This window comes from Talpa occidentalis, unplaced genomic scaffold, assembly GCF_014898055.3.
Source record: "Talpa occidentalis isolate TD23 unplaced genomic scaffold, MPIMG_talOcc4v2.1 talOcc4.2, whole genome shotgun sequence".
NCBI lineage: Eukaryota > Metazoa > Chordata > Mammalia > Eulipotyphla > Talpidae > Talpa > Talpa occidentalis.
The window spans coordinates 97463922-97489044 of NW_023602073.1; the positions used below are offsets into that span (position 1 = coordinate 97463922).

General features: G+C 37.1%; 1 long non-coding RNA gene across 4 annotated transcripts in view; it reads right to left on the reverse strand.

Annotated features, from left to right (window-relative positions):
- The window catches only part of LOC119252704 (uncharacterized), a 60003-nt gene extending 49655 nt beyond the window's left edge, over positions 1 to 10348 (reverse strand). For all 4 annotated transcript variants that reach the window (XR_008553287.1, XR_008553286.1, XR_005126895.2 and 1 more), the window contains exon 1: positions 10215 to 10348. This is a non-coding gene — a long non-coding RNA (uncharacterized LOC119252704). The remainder of the gene's footprint in view (positions 1 to 10214) is intronic.
- Positions 10349 to 25123: the final 14775 nt, after the last annotated feature.

The following is a 25123-nucleotide window of genomic DNA, read 5'->3' on the forward strand; positions in this document are numbered from 1 at the left end:
CATTTTTAGTAGTTCAGGGAAAAAAACAACAACAACAACAGAGATATCCTCAAGTATTTCTCATCCATTCCCCAAATCTATTCTCTTAGGAAATTCTTTCATTTTTAGTTTTAAAATATATTGATTCAATACCACCATTTCCTCTGCTACCCCTCTGGTTTAAGTCACCACCAGCTCTCATCTGAATTATTTCATTAGCCTCATAATACCTCAGTCTGTCATTAGGATGATAGACAGAATAATCTTTAAAAAAACATTATATAATGCCTCACCTATGCTTCAAGCTATCTAATGACTTTTCTTTCCAAAACAAAGTCAAAATCCCTTTATACTATATAGCTTCACTACTCAAAGTGGGGACTCTCACCTTTAAGCTTTTAAAATTCAGAAACTTGGATTCTAATGCAACTTCAGCCAGAATCTACTAGTTAGTTAATAAGATGCCAGATTCATACACACTTTAATTTTTCTAGCAAGGTCCTACACATTCTGTCAACATTCCTCTCCTATCATCACTTTGATTCCATCTTCTGTTCTGCTTCTCACTTTCTTCTAGCAAATAAAATTTTCATGTTATTCCTTAAACATACCATGCATATTTTTACCTAAGGGGCTTTGCTTTGCCTTTTCTTCTGGCTGGATAGCTCTTTCCTAAGATATCTACCTGGCTGGCCTTCATTAAAATATTACCTTCTCAGTCTTTTTCCGGTTACCATCTGTGAAATTTCACAATCTCTCCCTACCTTTTGTTTCTTCCTCACTCTTTTCTTTTTTTTCCATAGCATTAATCATCACCTAACAGTACACACATACAAACACACACATATGTATGTATGTATGTATACATGCACATATATACAAACGTGTGTGTATATGTATGCATGTATGTACTTCACTTCTCTTTTTTGCTGCTTGTATTTCCTCAGTAGAATGTAAGCTCTGGATCACTAGATATTATTCCATTTGCCCCATTCTCCCTCCCCACAATAGGGTTTTTCTAGTACCTGAAAGATTGTCTAGCAGTTAAATAATGCTTAATGAACATTGGTCGAATGGATGAACACTATTTCTGTATTTGCTGAATGATACTGTCTGGAATTTTTTTTTCAAATCTCCTTAAATTGTTCATTCTATTCACTTCAACCTTTTCCTCTATCCATTCATGCTGCCATGGCCTCACATTCATGCCTTTTCCTCCTTGGGGAAATCTTGGGTAAACCTGAAGCCTCTGGTGGATTCAGTCATCTGCCCTCACCAAACAAGGCTAGAAAAATAGAGCAAGGTTGCCACTATGTAACACGAGATAATCAATCCCAAATGCTCATTCAACACATCTAGTAATTCTATCATATTGCTAATAAGACTGTGTTGCCATCTTCCAACTCCCAAATAGCTCTTCATTTCCCTATGCAGAGCAATTTCCCTGATACTTTTCTCCATCCAAAATAACAGACTCTGCTCAGAGGAGCTCATCTGGTGACCAAAGATTCTTAATGATTTATATTCTTCTATTTTCAATTTTCTTGCAAAAGGAATTCTGCGGTCAGTCTTCAAAGTATTTTTCTTCTGCTATACATGGAGGAAAAGCTTATGTAGCAATTTCAAGTTTCATAATTTTCTGAATAATGTACAGAAATTATTTTCTCAGCTTTCATACAGTCTCAAAATGTTGATGAACAGTACTTGTCATGGAATGTATCTGTGAGATCAATATTCATTTGACAATGATAAGTTTAAAAAGAACAATGAAACGTCTTAGATGTGCAGGTCTAGAGATCTGATTACGTTATAATCTTATTGAGAAAGTAAGTACCTAATTATATGTAAAAACATGTTTTAAGTTCAAGTGCTATCATTCCTATTTTTAAGCTAAACATCAACTTTTTGGATAAGAACTTTATTTCCTACTGTTCCTCATTGAAGTTCTTTAAAATTTTTGTTAAACATCTCTTTTCTTCTAATTCTACATGATTTATTAAGCCGTTAATTATTACTATTACCAATATAATGATGTGAAATGACATCTTTAAGATAATAGGATTTAATCTTCTAAAATAGATTTATCATCTATTAGAGATAAAGGTACCATGTAAATGACAAAATAGATGTATTTCATTGATATAATTTATCTTTTCTCAATGACATAAAATCAAATTTACAAACTGAAAATACTATGACCGATTATGTAATTAAGATAATTTTTGCTGAAAGTAACATAAATTTTGAACTAACTCTAGCAAACAAGAATGATTTATTTGCTAAAATAAGTAAGGTAAGGACAAAGCTGTAATGAGGGATAAGGGATAAGTGTTACTTTTTTCACTCTGTTTCTCTCTGTCGACTTCTCCTGTAATTGCTAGGCATAATGTTACTAGAAGTGTTTACATTCAAGTTCCTTAATACACACATGAAACCAAAGAGGAGGTAGGAGTTCTTCCAATGGGTCCCAAATTCATAATTCCAAGGTCACATTCTTATTGGTCCTCCCTGAGTCAGATGTTGACTCCAGGAACATACACTATGAACAGCAGATCAGAATTTGCACAAAGATGGCAGCTTCCTTTGGGATTATTTAGCTAGTGCTGGAACTAGGAGATTGCTAGATGAATTGATGGGAGTGTGGTGCACATTTGACAAATTACTGTGCCAGACACAGAAAACAACCGATTCTTTTAAACAACTATTTGTTAGTTTAATTCATTTTACAACCCAATAAAAGGGTTTCCACAATTTTAAGTTGGCAAATGAAATAGTTTAACTCATGCATACTGTCAGTTACACAGAGATGAAAACACAGCTTAGTTCTAAAGCAAAACTGTTCACTTGAAGCAATTTAATAAGATAAGTAACTTTGTGATGTTATGAAATGTTTGTGCTCTCCAATTTTATATGTTGAAATCTAATCACCAATGTGAAGAGATCTGAAGGTGCGACTCTGGGAGGTAACCAGGTATCCAGGTTGGAGCCTTATAGTTGGAATTAATGCCCTTAAAAGAGGCAAGAAAGCTAGCTTGTTCTTTCTATCATGTGAGATTTGAGAGGTCAGAAATCTGGGGCATAGAAGAGTACTCTCACCAGAACCTCATTTTTCTGGCACCAGCACCTCAGAGTTCCAGCCTCCAGAACTGAGAGCAAGTAAGTTTTTGTTGCTGATAAGCCACATTGATGATGGCATTCTGTGACAGTGCGCAGCGTGACTGAGGCAGATGGTGAGTAAACAGATATCATAGAAAATGACATGAAAATTTTATTCTCTGGAGTTTTTCATGTTAATTTAAAAAAATTGTTAAAAATGTTAAAATTAAAAAAATAGTAACTTAAAGAAAAACTGTATGATACAGTATCTAATGCTTGAACAGAAACTATGATACAGAGTTTCTGTAATATAAATAAGTGTTTTGCTTAGGCAAGGGTCAGTAGTTATTATCTTGCAATAGTTTCCACAAACAAGATTTTTTTTTCCACTTTGAATACATGGTAACTTTTTACTTTTAAACAATGAATAATTTTTCTTTTGTGAATGTGCTTTATGAGCTAGATCTGTGAGACCCCAGAGACCAGGGGAGGGGTTTCAGGGAGTAGGGAACTCACAAAAATTACTGAATAAATTAACAAATAAATCAGAAGAGCCTATCCTTTAATCTTTTATTCCTTTAATCTCTTTGCTGTTTTTTATTTATAAAAATAATTTGAGCAGTAATTTTGTTAATGTTATTATTGTTTTATTTTCTTCAGACACTTGAGTGATAGAGCATGCTGTTGTCTCCAGTGTGAGGGAGCACTGGTGACCCTACGATGTCACTTGATGATAGTCTGTTCTGTTCACTAATTTATCTCTGATGCTCAGAGAAGTTCTTGGCCCATAATAGATATCATGATTTAAAAAAAATAATAAAATGATCATATTTTTCATAGTGTAATTCTAGAACATTTTCGATTGATATGTCAAAATTTGTCTTGTATTAAGATTATGGACATCAGGCCCAGCTCAAGCTAGCAAATATAAGTAAAGAAAAAAAAAAGTTTAAGGAACCTATAAATCCTTTGGTCTTTCACATCACATTTTTGAAAATCACAGGATAAAACAAACAAAAACTAGTGATAAATTTAACCAAATGGAAGGATTATCCTACACCTGGTCATCATACAAACATAGCAGATGATATATCTATGAGAAAAAGCCTCAATTTTTAAGATTGGATATTTTTCAGAATTTAGATTTCCCAACAGAGAAGTCATATATTTGAGTACCCCCTAAGTTGGCTTATTTCATTCCCAAACAAAATAAGTCACCACACTGTGATGGAGTCAAATGTTTAGCTGTTTTGTGTCTCTAGGCTGTCAAAGAAAATTACCGTTGTCTGTAAATGTCACCCACTCCATAAATACTGATGTATTTTCCATTATTTTCAAGTAAATCTTGAAGTTATTGGCAGCTATGTCATTTGCATTCTGCATACAACCGAACAAAAATATTGGCGTCCCTTAGTAAGGCCAGCTCCTAGCTTTCATCTCTGCTGCACACATTGTTGCCATCAAAGAAGAATTTGCATTTTATGAGCCCATTTTGGAACCTGGAAAAGATGTCAAAGTCTTCAAAAACTGCAAGACTCTTTGCCAGGGAAAGCTTCCACTGGAAGACAAATCTTGGTGTTCTTTGCACAGGTGGAGCACCTGCGATGCTTGGCAACACATCTGGTTTGGCTGCTTTCTTGAAGAAAGGCACTCCACATGTCGTAATGACTCGCTGCTTTCTACACTGGTGTGCAATGTCATAGAGATTCTGCCAGCAATTCTGCAAGAAGCCTCACCCAACGTCATTAAATATCAACTTGATCAGAAGCAAGGATTTCAATCACTCATTTCAGTTTGTTTTGTCAAAGGATGAAAGAATATGAACTTTACTACATACTCTAAAAGCCAAATTTGAAGTGCGTGACTGTTCAGGCAAGTTTTAATTTTTGCCGCTGTTACCTTTTTTCTTTCTGTAATTATTATTTTGCAGTAAGCCATTAATTAATTAATGATTTGGAAGGGGACAGGTGGAAGACCAAGTGTTATAAAAGAAAAGCGTTATAAAAATTATTGTCAGAATTACTTGACAAGAATGAATTGGTCCATACCTTGGCTATGGGAAGGGTATTTTTGACAATATGAATGAAGTATCTCATTCAAAACAAAATCAGTACCATAGATGCTGCTGAAAATAAAGCCAAACAAAACACCTCCATCCCTACCCACTATAAACGACATACTGCTATGTTCAAGCTACCAATTCTGACCTGAGACGACTAAAATCAGGAAGTATCCTAAATTTAGAAATTCTAGAAAATAAGATTTTTAGTTTCTGTTGATGGTGATAGAGTCTTGCCAAATTATCTGTGGGAGGAAATCTACAGCTCCCTGGAAAAACTATAGAGTCCTTCCCAAGGTTACAACTTAAATATTGAAGTCTGGAGTCACAATCCTCTTCTTGCTAATAGAGTATTGCTATGGCAGACTTTCAGCTAGACAATTTCAGGGTAAGGATTTGCCAGTCCAGATTTCAAATCAAGAAGTCCCAAAGAATTCAGTTATTACTTGACCTTGTATATTCACTTGGTAAAGTCATTTGTGAAAACAGTGATTTGATATAAATGTTTTTGCAAATGAGGTTACTAGCACAAGAAGATACCTAAACAAAACACCAAAAATATCAGATTAAGAAGTCAAAGATCATGTGTATGCTTTTAAATAAATGGCAATTTATTTAAATAAAATATTTTAAAAAATGAATATGAGCAGATTCTTGCTGATGTTTCCTTTGGAGCAGAATTTATTTGTCATATTGCAAAATTTGAATCTTAGGTTTTGGATGGCTAAAATTTTGCTGTAAGTCATCTTTGATTATATTTATAAATGCCTAAGGATTAAGAAAGGCATATATCTTTTTAAAGACATTTTATATTATGTCTCAATCATTTTGTGGTTTAATAGCTTGGCACGACAGTTATAAAGTCGTGATTTACAAACTTAACTTAGGTCCTCCAAAATGACTGGCAATCTAGACCACTCACATTCTTCCAGAAACTTTGTTAACTAGTTCTTCATGGAGGTGATCAGAACTTCTTCACATTCGTTTTATAACTCTGCCATATCCTCTTTCTTCGTTAGTGACCTTGATTTCTCCTTCACAGAGATCTTCTCAACTTCTTTACCAAACTTACAAACTGATGCATTTATAGATCTACCCTGTCCCCTTTCTCACTAGGTATAATGACAATTGGTACAAGTGGCTGGGACCCAGAGGTGGCAGTATTCCAGCCTCAACCATGCTAATTATTTCACCTATGCAACAGCAGACCACCCAAAGCCTGTGTCCCAAAGCTTGTGTAGACTTGAAGCTGTCCTACCAGCTTACTTAGTCTCTTCACATTGGGTCTATTATAGGAGAGGAAAGAGAGGAAATGAAACTTCTTTTTCCTCCAAGTCAGGGTATTTTAGGGTTCTTTTATTATAATAATTTAACTTTTACTCTAATTTAGTAAAATTCTGTCACTCTTTCTGTATGATCTCATCTACTACTCTGGCTTCAGTTATTTTCAAATGTTACTAATTCTAGTACCACTCTCCACAGCCCAGAGCTGCATATCTAAATGCCCTGCTGGATACTTGGATAAATCATAGAAATTCAAATTCAACAAGCTCAGATCTTAAATTAATCTCTTTTTACTTAAACTTTTTCCTCTGTTGTCTAGCTGAGTGAAGGGCACCATCAGTGACCCAGTGATTTAGAGTGAAAATCTTAGATTAACTATCAACTGCTCTTTCTCTCTCATACCTCTAACATACAAATAAATGATATCATATCAATTCTACCTCCTACAGAAATCTCACAAATCCATCTACTTCTTTGTCCATAGCCAAGAGTATAAGATGCTATCATAGCTTACTGGTGTTGCTGCAATTTACTTCTTACTGCTTTCCCACTTTCTAGTAATGGCCCCTCTATTCCATTTCCCACAGCACCTAGAGTAAGCTTTCTGCATTGCAAATCTGACTCCACTTGTCCTGCAAAGATTCCCCAATGGGGTTAAAATTTCCTAATAGGACTTACAAGGGTCTGCATAATCTCCGCCCTGTGCAGTTCCCCAGTGTTATATATTGCTTCTATGACCTTCATATGTAATATTGCAGCTTTTCTAAACTGCTTAATGTTCTGCAACTACTCTCTTGAAACACATCTTCAAATAATCTCTTTTCTATGCTAAAAACAAACTCTTCCTTCATCTACTAGCTAATGCCTACTTCTCCTTCAGGTTTCAACTAAAAGACCACTTCCTCAGGAAATCTTTCTTGATTTTTTTTCTGGTCTAGGTTAGCTGTTCCTCCTATGTGAGAGCACATTGCACTCTAATAGATAGCACTAGTTATATTGCATTATGATATCTCTTCACTGTTCCATCTCTAAATGAAGGACAAAGTTTATCTTATTTGCTTTCATATGCCCCCGATCTCCTTGACCCCATTTCTATTACTGTTACAACTAGGAATTCAATAATGGTATGCAATGGGAATAAATAAAAATTCATTTTGCTTGAATTTGATTTAACACACTTTCTGAGAAAGACTACATAGCTTTCACTAAAAGCTTTCTTTTAACCTTTCTCCAAAAGACCCATGGCCTCAAAATGTCTAAGCATGTTTGCAGTATGCTAACTGCTAAAACATAAGGTAGAGACCTTCACATTTTAAGAGGGAATACAAAAATAACCCTTTCTTTTTTTAAACAACAAATCTGTACAAAGACCAATTGAAATGATCATAAATAATTATCCCTTCACCCATAATACCTATATTAATGTACAAATATCACTGCCCCCAACATACACACATAGATATACACAAGCAAGAATCCATATACACAATCTCCTTTTTTGAAACCATGTTTTGTGGATATGGGAATTAGCTTAAAAATATTGAAAGATTTGGGCCTCCTGATGGTGCAGGGATTAGAGTCTCAGTGCTATCAAGCTATCACCAGCAACTGTGGCAGGAGTTCAATCCCACAGCAGGGAACTGACCCACATGGCACAACAGACCTCTCCTGTCTCGTCCTCTGCTCCCCTCTGCAGTGCATTTCAGTAGATCTACCTGTTCTACTCCCCACTCTCTCTCTCATGAATCCTTTCACCCCACTCCATAATGCCCCCACCTTGGCCTACACCCCAGTTCTTATCCATAAATAAATAAATAAATAAATAAAATCTTTAGAAAATATTGAAGGATTTCAAGAGTTTATGGTTCAAATACATAAAAGGGCAAAATTTAGAAAATCAAAAATAGTTCAGTGATCTTGACTCAGAACAAAATCAAGTCAGGGTTAGTTAATTTTTTTAAACTTTTTTTTTTTTTTTGTAGTAGACTACAAGAAGTTGCAAAAATAGTGGATGCTCCATTTACTTATCACCCAGCTTCCTCCAGTGGTAACATTTCATGAAATAGTAACATTATCAAAACAGGAAATAAATTGATTTTTATTAGTTTTTCTGAGACATAAAACTTTTCCCATGATTGAATCTCTTATTTTCACTATGTGAAACTTTATAAAATTTGATCAATTAAAAAAATCATTTGTGTTACATTTATTGATCATTTTAGTGTCTATCAGATTCTTAAATTTAATCCCATGGTGTTGGTACTAATATCACTTCAATATATAGTTGATGAAAATAAGGGATAGACGAATTGTGTGATATGCCTAAAGTCACACATTCTTATGGAAAGTATCAGGGTCAGGTTGAGGAGTGCATTTCTGCCCAACTTCAGTGTCCACAGGCTAAACTACTGTCCTTGAATAATGATCCATTTCCAAAAATGCTTTGCACCTCTGGAAGGATTAAAGATTGATTGACCATCTCCTATTATGAATTGGAGAAAACTACTCACATAGTTGCTTGAATTCTCCTAAAACCCAAATAAACTCATCTCCCGTGATGAAGGGAGAGGAGTCATAAAAGAAAAAAGAAAGAGCAGTTCAGACTTGGGTGAAAGGGCAGGAACATCAGAAAAAAGCTTTGGCAGTGGGGTTTTGCTATGGAACCCTCAGCTGAGGTCTACAAGGAAGCAGGAGAGTGGTAGGATACTGAATGCCAACATCAAATATTTCAAAACACTGCCCCAAACAGGTTCTGAATCCAGAAAGGAGAATTCACGTCTTTTCATCATGCTTTTATTCTCATGCAATGCAGTGCTGTCTAATCATAGGGTCCAGACTCAAGTTAACTCTGTCAGCACATTAATCATTCATTACTGATTTTATGGGTCAATTCTAACTCTGATTATTCTGGTCTCATAGGTTTCAGACATAAAACATAAGTATTCCAGAAAGTTCAATATTATGCATTACCTTGACAATATTCTCAAATTATGTCTCAATTTTTCATAGCTGATTATTTCATAGCAAATCTGAGCCACATCCTGGTCCCTGCCTTATACCTCCATGCTTTGTCCCTTCTGTCACTGTCAGGTCAGATTATTTAGATAACTTGATATTTCCTCTGGAAACCTCTTTTTCTGTGAAGATACAGTTTGAAACCCACACAACTGCTTTCTATATCACTTTGGGATTCAAACTGTTGGGAAGTTGGGAATTACACGTACTCTCTGGTTTGGTTGTAAACATCTTAACCCTCAAACATTTTCTCTATGGACTAATTTATAGCAAGGAAAAAAATCCATTGTTTCAATTTTAGGATAGTTTATAGTATACATCAAAAACAATTCCTCTCTCCTGTTCTGGCAGATGTCTTAATTAATCTATCTTTCATATTAATGAAAGGCTGGGCTGCAGGACTCACCTAACTCTTAAAAGAAATTTCTCTAAAGTTAATAACCTCAGAGAGTTTGCAAAGCTGGTATGGAATTTACAGAACAAAGCTGTGAAGAGCCACAGGCCTTCTCTAATAAAGACATCGCTTGTTTCTACTGCATAGTTTTGCTTACACAGCTTTATAGGCATTCTCTGTCTGGAGGGTACTAAGCCCATTCAAATGCCCTATTTTTCTTCTAATTGCTTTCTGCCACTGGCTTGTTAGCAGGTCTCACCATCTCTCTCTCTCTTTCTCTCTCTCTCTCTCTCTCTCTCTCTCTCTCTCTCTCTCTCTCTCTCTCTCTCTCTCTCTCACACACACACACACACACACACACACTCCCTCCCCCACGTCAGTATTTACCTTCCATTCCAGCATGTCCATCTACCTCAGGATAAAGGAAATTCACTGCTCCTTAAAAAGCCAGCAGCAATGTGCATATCTGAACCTTCCTGCAACATTTATAAGCTCTGTCAGTTTTTCCTTCTCTTTTCTTTGTGTTCTGTGGTATTCAGCACTTTCTGCAAAGAATGTAATGAAAAAAATTAGAAGATCAAAGAAGGTGCTTATCTCCAGCAACATGTCCAAACAGACACTCTGGCCCTCACTAATATGCTCATCTAATTTGCTCGTGAGCCCAGACCTGGAAAGAAAAGCATCTTGAGGAAGTTTTCTTCCATGGGCTGAGCCATCTGCTAATGCGGGCCTGTGCCAGTAATTTAGAAGTAATGGTTTACAGCTGTGAACCCTGGCTTCTGCGCTGTTTTGGTCATTTAGTAATTACAACAGTTTCATTAACATTTAAAGGGAATAGTCTGCTCAATATCAATTAGGGGCTATCTGCAACTGTGTAGCTCCATTTTCATATTTGCATTTGACATTTAATATTCTGCACACATAAATTCTTGGTCTTGAAAATGCATTGCCACAGAAGGTCAAAATTAATCCAGAGCCCATTTCTACCTAGCTCTACTAAGCTTTAGGAAATATTTCTGCAGAGAGAGGGAACATAAAAGGTTATTTTGGGGCGGTTTTACACATCTGAACATTTAAGTACTTTTTCCCACTACTAAAGTTAAGGTTAAAGAGTTCCCCTCAATTCTTGTTATATCTCCTGTATTCTGGGGACATTCCAAAGTTATCTGAGGCAGATTTGCATAGTATTAAGCAGAAAGATGACATCTATTACTTGCAAATCTTACATAACTGCAGTGATATTTAACTTTAATATTTGAGGGTATTGGGGGGTGCTGTGGATTTCAACACTTTATAAATAGAACTTGACTATGATAAAAAAAAATCTTTCAAAATCATTTCATCAGGGAATAGGTCTTGATCACTTATTAAATTGTTGAGCAAATGGTGGTTATGCTCAGGTTTATATCAGAAGAAACAAAATATCCAAGATAATTTGAATTTCATGTGGCTGAGGCTGGTCCAAAGATTTGATCCCTGATAGTGACTGAAGGTGAACAATGGGGAGCAGAAGGTCATCAAATAAATAGAAAAGCCCATCAGGAGGAAGAGGAGTGATTTGAGATTATTGAGGGAGTATCGGTTAAGAATGGGTGGAGTGACAGGTAAAGAACATTTAGAACTGATATCTGCTGTTTCTTTTGGTTCTCAGGATCTCCCTGTGACATGAGATGAATCTTTGAACATGTATGTTATTCTATAGATCAGAAGTAGGAAAGAGTCCATTGAGTAAAGGAAGAGTGATGAAGAGGGTGTTTAAAGATATTCTGCTGGGTAATTGGATTCCATGTAGGTATAAGCAGATATAAAACTGTGTCTTATCTGATGTGGGAGAATCTACATGTTGAGATGCTTTAAGGAACTTTCTTTTGTTTGAATTTTAAAACTATTCAGTCTTGTGCTACTTACTTATGTAGAGTAACTTTAGGAACACAAAGTGAAAATTGGAGGGAAAATATCTATACGTCTTAGGGCATATTTTTGGAAAGAAGTCCCATATTTCTACTGCCCAGAGCACAACTAAAATGGCACCTACAAGAGGTGGGAAGTAGCAGTCCGAATCAGTAGGGAAATTTCCCAATCAGATCAGATCATTGAAATGGTCTTTTATACACACACACACACACACACACACACACACACACACATAGTCAACTAAAAATAAGGTATATTTTATAAAACCTTCAGTTTCATTGAGCGTACATGCATGACAATAAATTTCACAAATTTTATTTCAGATTATTTCTCAAATAATTTATTCCCAAAGACTTATAACTTCTTATTCTCTGAACAGAGAGGTTGAAGCCCAGAAAATTAAATAGGTTAAACATCATATAGGTGGTAATTGTCAAAACTGAGGTCGAACTGTAGAGTATCTGTCCTTTAAGAATCTACCAGACATCTTTGGTGTGTCTTTTTATGACATATGGCAGGAAAATCAGGTTCGGACAAGTCCATATGAATCCATAATGTGCATTTACTCTTCACCTGTTTTTGCCTCTGAATTAGTAACTTCTCTGAAGCTGTGTCCTCAACTTAAAATAAAATATGTGATATTTGTAGTGTTTGCAATAGTGTAATAAATACTATGCTACTTTCTAAAACTTTCCTGAATATTGGAATGATCTGAAATGCTTATAAGACATGTAGATGCCTCAACCGCTTCTTTCAAATTTTGATAGAATAGATCTGACTTGAAGATTTAAATTTTAGCATCCAAAATTTCAGCATTCAAAATTTTAGTAAATGACCTGGGATATCTTGGAAACACTGAATTAAGGTACATACATTAGTACAGTTATTATCTCCTAAGTAGAGCTTATTGACTGTTGCTGCTATTATTGAAATTGCCAACTTGGTTAGTTATACTCCCAGATATTATCTGCTCTGGAAGTCCTCATCATTACTCACTGTCAACCAACCAAGTTGCTTCTGTTAGTTCATGTTGCAACCTCAGAGCTCCATTGAACTATGGGTTACAACCTATTACTTACTTTTCAGTCTGAGACTACTGAGTTCTATCTTCCATGATTTAGAGGCTCAGCCCTTAACTGCAAACATCAGAATTCTTATTTAGTTCATTTCAATAGAAATGTAATCCATTATGCGATATTATATGACTCAGAGAGTCTCACAAGTAGGAGACATAGAATAGAGGTGCAGGAACTTGTCCAGTGTCCCTCACTTCACGATCCTGCAAAAAACCCCACTGTGGCTGGGTCCAATCACTACACTGGCTCCTCTGATTCTACAGAAACTGAACACTGGTTTCTCTAGTCCCTTTATTGCTTGTCTCAAGTCATATCTGTGTATTTTAGTTGCAGGGGTAACTGGAGAGAAACCAAAGATGTCTGCCTCTCCCATGACTCAGATGGTATGGGATTTTCCAATTAAGAAAGGCAATTTAGAAACGAAGGGATTAAAAAAATGGGAATTGTCCACTACACCTCTCTCTCAATGCCTACCTTATTCTGGAGAAAGAAAAAGGGAATATTTCAGGATTAAGGACAGATAAGGCATAGAAACTTCAGATGAGGACCAACAGCAGAAAATACGAATTATATGCTTAAGAATCTAATATAAGTGGCAACATCATATGTATTTAGTGTCCAAAATTGTTAATGATGAATAACTGAAGGAAATAAAGAAGGAAGGAAAGAATACTTTCTGTGCAGTTCCCTTGTAGCTCACATTCTACATAATACAGGATTTCAGAGGAACTAGATTGCTGTCTTACCACCAATTCCTTAGTAAATATCTACCAGTGACTTCCCATTAACTTTCAGAGAAAGATAAACCTTAAATTCTCCCTAGCAGGCAATACTGGGGCTTCTCCTTACTCTGTCCCTGAATAAAGTAGGCTCTGGCCCTATTTCTGCAAAACCTTAAAAACACAGTCTCCTCTTGGACATTTTGCTCAAAGACTGAGGCTGCATCATCCTTTTACTCACCTCCACAGTTACTATTTACCCTTCCTATAGTTGTGTTCAGCTGAGTTCTAGAGACTACATTATGTTTTATTTAAATCTTTGGTGTCCATGATAACCAAAGTGGGGCATTAACAATACATAGTCTTCATGTATATGTAACTTTCAATACCAAAGATAATGCTATATTTTCTATTTCTGTGGAATTTTAGTGAAATTTGTCTCCATAATGGTAAAGAAGCAAGCTTCAAATTCATAGTGTGATGCAAATGGTATTAAGCACTGATGATTTTGAACACAAGAGTAAACTAAAATATATCTTTAAAAAATAATAAAATAAGGCATATCTTATTCAGATCTTCAAAATTGCTATCCTGGAATAACATGTCCATAATGTCCATAACTCCATTTATGGACTCAGCTGAATAAATAATACCAAGAAGATATTTGTCTAAGAAAACTGTTCTGCAGACAACACTGTGCATCCTGATATCTCCTCAGTGCATTTTCCCCCAATTTTTCTAATTGAATAAAATGTGAAGGCAGTTTAAATAATAGGGGCCACAAGCTAATTACTTTGGGAAGAAAAACTAAAACTAGTGGTGGACAGGAAACCTGACAATCTCCATAGAAAATATGGTCTAAAGCACCAGTGATTTGCAGAATCCTTGCTTCTATCAGATGAAACACACTCTTTAGTATGAGTAAGAGTGGTAAAAAATTATGTGAGTAGGAAGGTTTATGTAGATATTTTTATTTTCTGGAAGGCTGCATCTTACTCACCATTTACTTGGGTGTAAATTTTTTGAAAGGGCATAATAAAAGGTTGTTTTTTCCATTTATCACAATGAGATGTATATTTCAAAATCTCTAGCATGCTAACATTTCAATATTCAGTGGGAATTAACGTTTGGTAAATTTTGGATATTTAAGATTAATGTTCTATGCTATCTGCATTATTTTTTTCACCCCCATCCTTTTTGTATATATTGTCTTTATTTAATTTTATAGTTATGCTAATTTATTGAAAGTAATAGAAGGAATCTGGGGAAATGGTAGAGTTTGAAAACCCAGAAATCTTTCCCCTACCTAGATTGAAATTATATTGGCAGAATCTGTCTGATGGAACAATTTGGGAACCCTGATGACTACAAAGTCTTGAAAAATACAGGGTGGGGAGGCTGGAATGATAAATTGTGGTTAGTTTTGTCGATTTCAGTTCCACAAATATTAGCACATTCCCTAGCCTTAACCCTGTGGCATGCAGGTCTGTACTTTCTCCTGCAGCAACTTGCACAAGCTTGTGGAAGTCAGGAATGGCAAAGAGGATTCCCCAAATATAGAAGATCTGTGCTCTGAAAATACTGTTGCTTCTAATCACAGAGGTACAGACAGAAGTGGCTGCCAATATTATTCCACTTTTTTCTATTTTTCCAAACTTCTTTCCTTCTAACTAAAGTACTTCCAGGGATTTAAAGTCTATTGCTTCCCGGGCCTCCCCGGTGGCGCAGCGGTTGAGCGCTGGCTTGTGAAGCTGCCCGCAGCCTCTGCAGCACCGGTTCGATCCCCAGCTGCTCCCGGCTGCTGGAGGAGGGTCCCACATGGCGAGCAGACCTCTCCTGCCTCCCACTGCTCCCCTCAGCAGTGTACTTTGTCACTCTGCCTGCTCTGCCCCCTGCTCTGGCTCAGGTGAATTCTCTCACCCTCCCACACTTCTGACTGTACCCACTGCTTGTATAAATAAATAAATTAATTAATTAAAAAAAAGGTCTATTGCTTCCCCAAGTTCCTTAATTTTTCTCTTTCCCCACTTTGGGGGACAAACACTGAGAGGAGGGCATTCAAATCTAGCCAGATATATCAGGGTGGGGGCAAAGAGAAAGTTATGGGAAATCACTGGTAGATATTTACTGAGGATTTGGTGATAACCAAATCCTAGATCCTCTGAGATCCTGTGTTATATAGAATTTGATTTACAGGAGAACTGCAGAGGAACTATTCTTTCCTTCCTTCTTTACTTCCTTTCAGTTATTCATCAATAACAATTTTGGACACTGAAAACATAATATTGCCACTTATATTCTTAAGCATATAATTCACATTTTCTGCTGTTGGTCCTTATCTGGAGTTTCTCTGCCTCATCTGCCCTTAGCCCTGGAACACCCCCTTTTTCTGACTCCAAGCTGAGGGAGGCATCAGAAGGGGGTGTAGTGGGCAACTGTGATTCTTTTTAACACTTAGTTTCCAAATCCCCTTTCCTGGACCTCCCTGGTGGTACAGCAGGTTGAATGCAGTGCTATGAAACTGTCTGCAGCTTCTGCAGTGCTGGTTCGATTCCCGGCCGGTCAGGGAGATTCCCACATGGCGCAGCAGACCTCTCCTGTCTTGCCCACTGCTCCCCTCAGCAGTGCATTTCAGTCCTTCTCCCTGTTCGTCTCCCTGCTCTGTCTCTGGTGAATTCTCTCACCTTCCTGCACCTTGTACCCCAGTGCTTGTATAAATAAATAAATCTTTAAAAAAAAAAAATCCCCTTCCTGACTTGGATGGATTTTTTTTTTCCCAAAGAAGAAATACAATGACCTATAAGTAAAGGAAAAGCTGTTTGACATCACTAATCACTAGAGGAATGTAAATAAAAAGTATAATGAACTATTTATTACCTTATACCCATTCAGATGACTACTATCAAAAAAAAATAGAAAACAACAAGTGTTGGAAAGGATGTGGAAAATTGCAACTTTGTGCTCTACTGATGGAGAAGTAAAGTGGCATATCCATTGTGGAGACAGTATATACCTAAAAAAAAGAAAACTAGCATTAGTGTATAACCCACCAATTCCACTGGTGGTGGCTTTTGGCCAATAATTTGATAGAAAATGATCACTTGAGTACAACAGCTTCGAAGAAATTGAACATTGCCAACAACTATATGAGGGCCTCCCTGTTGGCCCAGGGCCTAAGTCTTAGCACTACACTCCTGTGGCTTGAGTTCAATCCTCAGTCAGGGAGCTAACCCACATCAGGCTCTGCGGATCTCTCCTGTCTTGCCTACTGCTCCCCTCAGCAGTGTATTTCAGTAGATCCACCTATTCTGCTCCATACTCTGCCTTTGGTGAATCCTCTCACCTCCTGCACCTCTGGCCTATACCCCAGTTCTTCTATGCAGAAATAAATAAAATAAACCTTTTAAAAAAATAAAAAACAACTATATGAATTTGGAAGCAGTTCTTTCCCCAAACAAGCCCCGGATAGTGAGGTATTCCTGGCTGATAATGTAATTGAACCTTTGTGAGAGCTGAATTTGAGGATCCAGATAAGCTGGGACCAGTTTCCTGACCCAATCTAACTATGACTAAATAAACTTGTGTTGTCTTAAACCAAGAAGGGAGAAAAGGAGGGATACAGGAAGGGAGGGAGGGAGGGAGAAGGAAGAAAGGAAGACAGAAGGAGGGAAACAAGGAAGAAAAGAAGAAATGTGCAGTTGAGCGCTGGGTTGCGAGGCTGCTCACAGCCTCTGCAGCACCAGTTCGATCCCTGGCCACCGGCGAGGGTCCCACAAAAAAAAAAAAAAAAAAAAAAAAAAAAAAGAAGAAGAAGAAGAAATGTGAAGAAATGTGACCAAATCATAAAAACACACTAACTGGAATAATGATAAAGTCATCACAGTACTCTATTCTAGTAGAACTTTTTTCACTTTTTAAATATTTCCCTTCATTCCTTTCTCTTCTAAATCCTTTAAAATTATTTGAGAATAATAGTGAGTAATTTTACATCTCTGACTTTCTTTTCAGTTATTTTGTTTATTTGAAACTATTAGATAGTGTGATCTGAGAAAGTTTAATAATCATTGTATATTTCAATGACTGCTGACCTTGAATAAAAATTAATTTAGAGAGGTGATTGAATTATTGGCTAAATAATTTTATGTCATTAATTCTTGTTGTATCTCATTTCCAATCATTTATATGGTCAAAAGTTGACCAAATATCTTTGGGTATTTTTTTTAAACCTTCGAATTTAGTGAAATGAATATTTTACAGCTGTGTGAATAAGCCAGGATGGTTTGGTTAAACTGTAATAACATTCTCCTGCTCCCCAATATCAATCGCAATGTCTTTACAAAATAAAAATGTAGTTTTTCAATCACTCAAAACCATCTATGAGCCAAGACAGCCAACTTCACCAGATTGGGTTTCTTCACCATCTCAATACAAGGCCTCTTCCATAATCAACCTCAAAGGGCTAAGAAGAATTAGAGTCAACACTGGTAATAAAACACTGGAGATTGGAATATCTCACTTTTTTTTTTTTTAACATTTAAGTAATCAATGAAAGCCCCATGGTCCTCCCTGATTTAAGGGTACCTGAAGAGGCCTCTTACTGTTCTGGAAACACTGGCAAGCTGCTGTTATTTACCACAGCTTCTAACAGATATTTTTGGATGTCTGTTGTTAGTAGTGAGGTAAAATGAGTGTTTATGAAAAAAATTAATTGTGATATTCATATGCCCTCAATATTTTATAAAAATTTAATAATCCCCTATTTTTCTTCTTTTTGTCAGTATGAGGACACACATTTCTTTTATTTACAGAGCTAAATGCTTTTATTGTAAAAGAAATAGCACTTGATCTATTTTACAGTATCAATGGAAATGACTAAATATTTACAGGTAATTTTGAGAGTTAATAGTTACTTTCACCCATATGAAGATCAATACTGATGACTGAAAAGGCAGATTTTCATTAAGTCAATAAGGATGATACAAACCTATATAAAGTGAGACACAAGAGCTGCACTTTCTATTGAAACTTATGTGTATAAGCAAGACTTATGTGAAAATAGCTAATCAAATGTAGATATAAATAGAACTTTAAAAAAATCCTCAAGATTAAAATCATTTCTTGTGCATTCATTTCTGCTTTGGAAAGTTTTATTACTAGGTTTTCCAACAGCCTCTGGAAGCAACTATGTTTTACTCAGACTGACTGATTAGACTAGATAGACCTCAATCCACAGGGAAGCGCCGAACCAGCCAGAATATCTTTTGATAATATGAATATTGAACTTTTAGTAGTGTTTGGATTTGAAATCCCCAAGAATGGTTAAGTGGTGGGAATATTGGGTTAAGTGCAAAGAAGCTGCAATCAGGGGATTGGAGAGAATGAAGCAGTTATAGGGAGAAACCAAAATGGCATTAACTGCTAGATGCTGAAGAAATGGTATTTGGGAAGTCTTAGGCCTCGCTGGACTGTTTCGTGTGCTTAAATCTCTGTGAGAATTACAATAATTCATCTTATTGAAACTATTTTAATTAGGAGTAAGTTTCTATCCCACAGATGAGCCTCAGTGCTGGCCTTGTGTGTGCCCTTAGTATACATGTGTGTAGATGTAATCATAATTACGTCTATTACAATTTACAATTACATCTATTACAAATTACAATTACCAGGTTTTTAGTATGTTGGGATCTGTGCTAAGTTTTTATTTATTTATTTACTTATTTTTTTTAAAGATTTATTTTATTTATTCATGCATACAAGAATTGGGGTGGAGGCCAGAGCTGTGGGGGTACAGTGGGGTGAGACCATTCACCAGAGACAGAGAGGGGAGAAGAACAGGCAGATTGACTGAAACACACTGCTGAGGGGAGCAGCAAGAGAGACAGGTGAGGTCTGCTGCACCATGTGAGTTAGCTCCCTGGCTGGGTTCGAACTCATGATGCAGTGACTGCTTTTAGCTTCATAGTGCTGAGCCTTAACCCCTTGCACCACCAGGGAGTTCCCCAAGTTTGTTTTTATTTTAACATGGAAGGAAACAAAAGAAAGGCCAGTGACTCTAGAACCTAAACTCTTAATCACCTTATTATAAGGGAATTAAGATTTACTATTTTTGGAAATATGATATATCTTATGTACATGTCCTGGACAAGTTTAGTTAAAAACAAACAAACAAATAAACCCTAGTTGCCCACTGTGCAGAGTATTTGATCTATCCAATACAGGATGACTATGTATATGATGGGAAAAATAAATTTGAAGAACTTCTTTTAATTATACTAGATAAAGACATGTATATGCTTGACAAAGCGACCACTCTGGTTTAATTCACCTCCCACCACTCACAGCCTAGACAATAATTGGGCCCTCTGGAACTGCTACTCATCAGCAGACCTTTTTCTAAGTTAGGCTGAGAACTCATTGCACTAATATTTCCTGCCATCTCAGAAACACTAGAAAAACCTGATCCTGTACATTTGTGGCTACCACAAATCATTAAGTGAATCACCCTAAAGTAGCAAATTACTTAGACCTATCTGATATGAACTTTAAATGAATATCATGCCCTGGCTTAAGGCAGTTAGCAGCAGTCCATCCACAGGATCACAGTGAGAATCAGGGAAAAGATATGGCACTTATGGAGTAGGGTAAGAGTGGGGCAGAGCACACACTCCTACTATGGCAAGGTATCTGTGAAGCTGTGGTCTCTGGTTCAGGACATTCGAGTATGACACATTTGACAGAACAAGAACAACTGTAAGGAATATCCAATGTCCCTGGAGGGTATTAATAAAAATTGATTGAGGGCTGAGCAGCTAAGAGAGTGCAGATAACAAATAAAGAAGCTCATTTTTGGATTTCTGATGAATTGCCCAAAGACCTTAAGCAGAACTTCTGACATAACGCCATCTGACTCCAGAGTTACAGCCCTCTCTTTTCTTGTCTTCATCTACCTATGCAGGTTAATTTGAGTCTACAAAGTTCTTGTGATGTTTACAGTTATCTTCTATAAGGTGCCTAGGGCTCACATAGAAGTAGGTATTCAACAAATATTTCATTCACATCTCTAGCTCTGTAAAATAGAATTTTTCTTTATTTATGGGACACTTTAATTAAAAGGGGACTCTCCTCTTGTATGCTCTCACTTGCTCTTGGCAGAAGTGACTGTCATTCTTATTTCATGTCGGAGAAACCGAGGCACAATGTGCATTCTTCTAGTGACACACTAGGTATGGGCTCTTCTGTGGTCTGACTCTGCTAATTCCCTTTGCAAGGAGCAATGCCTTCACCACTTTGTCTTCAACATACTAATGCACAGAGCAATCCAACTATGTGGCAGATACTTTAGCCAAGAATAATACCAAGATTCTGAGATTTGAGCACCAATTATCAGGAGGTTCCAAGCACTGATTTATCCCAGTCGCTGCTCGCCCTCCAGCCGAGTGAGGAGCTCTAATGATGAGCAATTGAGGAGCAGCGTCTTTCCTGGTGTTCATTACTCTCCAACAAGATCTTAACTTGATAAGGCCACCCTGAAAAGGCTAGATCAGCTGTAGACAGGGTAGCAGGTGCATTTATCAACTGCTTTTGTTTGCTGAGTCAGGGATTGCTGTGGTTTTAAACTTTTTTTTTCCCCTACTAAAGAAGTTACTTACTTTTTGTTTTTTATATTTAGGGGATTGCTATCTATTCATGACAGCATTTTCCATTATGGTACCTGAAGAAGGTATTTAACCTTTTCTCCCAGTTTCTGAAATCATGTCTTTTCAATAAATTGTATATATTATGCAATGAAATGCTAGAGAATTGTCTTATTGCTTCTCCCTCCAAAAACTAGCATATGCCTAATTAATACAGGGATATTCCATAAATCATAGGTGCCAAGGAAAAACCATGTAACTGGGGAAAACTTTACAGAGAATATCAATCAGATCTTGGTACTTGTCATTTAAGTAGAGCACAATTCTCTCAAGGTTTACCAGCTTTCTCACAGCACCAGCCATAGCATTTAGAAACATTAACTCCTTGTGCTCTCAATCCCCAGAATAAATCAACTCTAGCTCCCTCTCCCTTTTATTGTTCCCCTTTTCTTCTGGGGTGCTGCTGGTGGTGATAGTGGTATTTGTACAGTTTTGCAAATCAAATGAGTAAGTTCAAAAGAGGGGGGGAAGCTGAAAAATCAATGCCATGTCCTTATTTGGCAACATCTAGATTGACTAATTACAGGGTACAGGTAGGAAACATGGCTAATGGGGCTTAGCAACAGATGGGGAGCCGGTACAGAGCTGTGGGTTCTTCCTCTGCCTGTGTTGTGACTTCCTGCAGTGGCGAACAAGTCATTCAACCTGTTTTTGATTCACTTCCCTTTCACTAAATTATGGATAATAATGCCTACTAGGTATGTCATACATTGTTGAGAAGAATAGCACATAGGAAGATCACAAAGCACTTTCAAAGTGTTGAAATGCTCTATAGGCACAGACTCTGCAGAATCAAGCTGAACAGGAGGCGATGCCCCTTTCTGTCAGGTCCTCTGTTCCCCATTTAAAACTGAAATGAATGCAAATCTGAAAGTGACTTTGCATTTGCCACGCATCCCCTCTGCCTCTCAGGCATTCTATCACTAACTGATTGTAACTATGCAAATGATACCGTTATCTGTGGCACACACGGGCGTTTGTACTGCAGCACCAGCAGTTTAAAATGCTTGATGAATCCAAGGCTGATTGGCAGTTCCAAACTTATCTGTGACCTAATTTGTGGTCAGGAAGTACATGCAGATTTGGATAAGGGCAAAACCAATGACAGCCGGCTTTCCTTCAGGTCTTAAAAGACTTGAAGTTTGGTTGCCGGGGATTTAAAAAAATAAAAATATTTTTTTTTAAAAGGTCTGCATCTGGGATCTGGATTGAAAACAAAATTCGTCAAATGCACCAAGAATTTTGAAGCTCTAGAGAGCTTCACAGAGCAAAAGTAATCCCGAGATAAAGAATGGGAACGATTTCTGCTGCAGCTGAACTGATTGCGGCGGGATGATCGGTGGTGATGATTTCCCCATTGTTAGGGAGAAGGGAAATCTGCTCTGTCCCTGTGCCAAAGAAGCAACGAATTTATCTCAGGAATTCCCAGGCGCTTTAAGTGCTGGATCCTGTACCAAAATAAAAGCACATAAATAAATAATCTAAAAGCTAAATTACATGGATGTGGGAGGGAGATCAGAGGACACTAACGTGTATTGATTACTTGCTGGGTTGATAATATCTCACATTTTATAGACCGTGCTACAGAAATGTAGAGGTCAAGTGACTTGCCCAAGTTCACCGAGCTGGTAGGTGGTGGTGCTGGGAGAAAAGTACACAGCCTCTGCTCTTTTCACTCTCCCAGGCTGTCTCTAGAAGACATTGTCTAGATCTATATACCAACTGCGGGGGAAAAATAAGACTATTTGACCTGTGCAGTACCCCAGGCCAGAGTACAAGTGGAAATCCTTTGGTTGACTTGCCCAGCTGCCTGCTGTTTGGAGCTCAGCAAATTTGCCTCATGGGAAGCTCAGTTGTCTCCCTTCCTCTGAGCCACCTCTTCTCTGATGGGTCCCCGCCAGCACTGACTATTTGCTGTTACTACTTCCCAGTGATCAACAGCTATTTTATGTTTCCTCCCATTGTGCTTCACTGCACCTTTGTAGTCCTTCTGCCCACCTTCTGCGTGCCGCTCACCTTCATGTTATTGAAGGGCGGTTGTGTTTGTGGCCCGTTATTATGTTCTTGAACAGTCCTATGAAGTAGAACTTAAAGGGGCCAGCTTATAGAGAAACACACATTAGCTATCACTTCTCTCCGTATTGCTCACTTTCACCAGGACCTTTGTGATTGTTGTGTATGTGCAAGTTCAAACACAAAGTCTGTTTTTTTAAAAAGAAAACCATTGATTAAAATATATTCTAGCTAACATTAATTGAGCATTTATTATCATCAAGGCACTATGTTAAATGAGATGCATAATGAGTTTCTTAAATCTCAAAAATCACTCAATGAGGTAGGTTTTGTTGTTAGTTCCATTTTACAGATCAAGAAACTGAAGTTCATGGGGATGAAGTATCGATCCAACATCATGGTGCTGGTAACTTGTAGAACCAGGCCTCCAACTCTGGCTCTCACCAAAGTCTCAACTAAATCTACTAAAATCTTAAATTCACTCAATTCTTAAATTTACATATTTTGTGTATTCTGTATGTTAATGTCATTCTTGGAGCCCTGATCTGTTTCATCTCCTTATGCACAGTAATCAGTGCATTACCTACTATGGACTCAGCTGAAATGATCACATCTATAGTGAGAGAGAATGAGAATCACAATGCACAGATTACATTTACTACCTCAAATCTGATACCTATTTGATCAATTGATAAAATGTGAACCAAATTCTATTTTTCTATATGCCTGTTGAAGTACCCTCAAAAAACTGCTGCAGATAAACCTGGTTCTATTACCTAACAGACACCCATTCTGGCTGTATAGACACAATTTAGACCTGCTCATTGGTACCTTGGGTCAACAGATGGAAGTCTGTGGTGATACTGACAAGTGTGCTTGAACCAGAATGTGTTTTGCAGAGCAGAGCTGTCACGATGGAAATAATGCATCAAGATGCACATTCCGGGCAACTTTAATGATGCTCCCATGGGTATTCTAAGTGCTATGTTAAAACCCTCTCACAGTAACACTTAAAGCTTTCAGAAAATAGTTGAATATTTTGTATGACTGGAACTGGGAGCTTCCGTTAAGGCATGAAGGTAAATAAGAGATAAATAGCTCCAGTTCTAATTGCTCCATTTTGACGATTACATTTCAGTAGTATTTCATAAATATCAGATTGCACTATTATCTTCAAGTGAGCTGTTTTCTGCAACTGCTTAAATCCAGCAACCAGCTCTGAAAGTTACTTTCACATTTTAATTAGTACAAATACCTCTTACTTATTGAAAACTCAAAGCCCAAGCCAATGATTTATCTATCGGTAGTAGAGAAGCACTGCTGAATAATGTCCTGTGTCTTACAAACATATCTTATTGTTTTGAGCCATTAAATGCTGATATAGTAGTCGCCTGCAGCATGCTTAAGCAATAAGCCATGGCAAGACTCTCCCACTCCATGCTGCCTGGGGTACGTTGTCAAGGAGTTTTCTAATCACACAAGAAGGAGCAACTCCCAAATAGATTACACTAACTGGCTATTCCTTTTCTACATTAAGATAATCACCTGGGTTGTTTATTATATATCTGTTAAACATTACTATATATCTTAAGTCAAGCCAAATCACATCAAATACTTGCAGACCTAAACAATTACAAGAAAGAACAAAGAGGACAAAATTCTGCTTTGGGTATTTCAAGTTTTTATTTCATTATTTCATGCCCTGAGCTCCTTCTCTCCAGAGATTCTGTCCCACTTGCATCAAGATTTCTTTCACCTCTGTTTGCAATAACACTTTCTTCTTTATTTTAGATTTTTAAAAAGCTATCTCAGGAATTTTGGTGTAGCTCCTGATTCAGCTGCATTGATGGTAATTGAGAGGGGAATACAAACTGAACTCA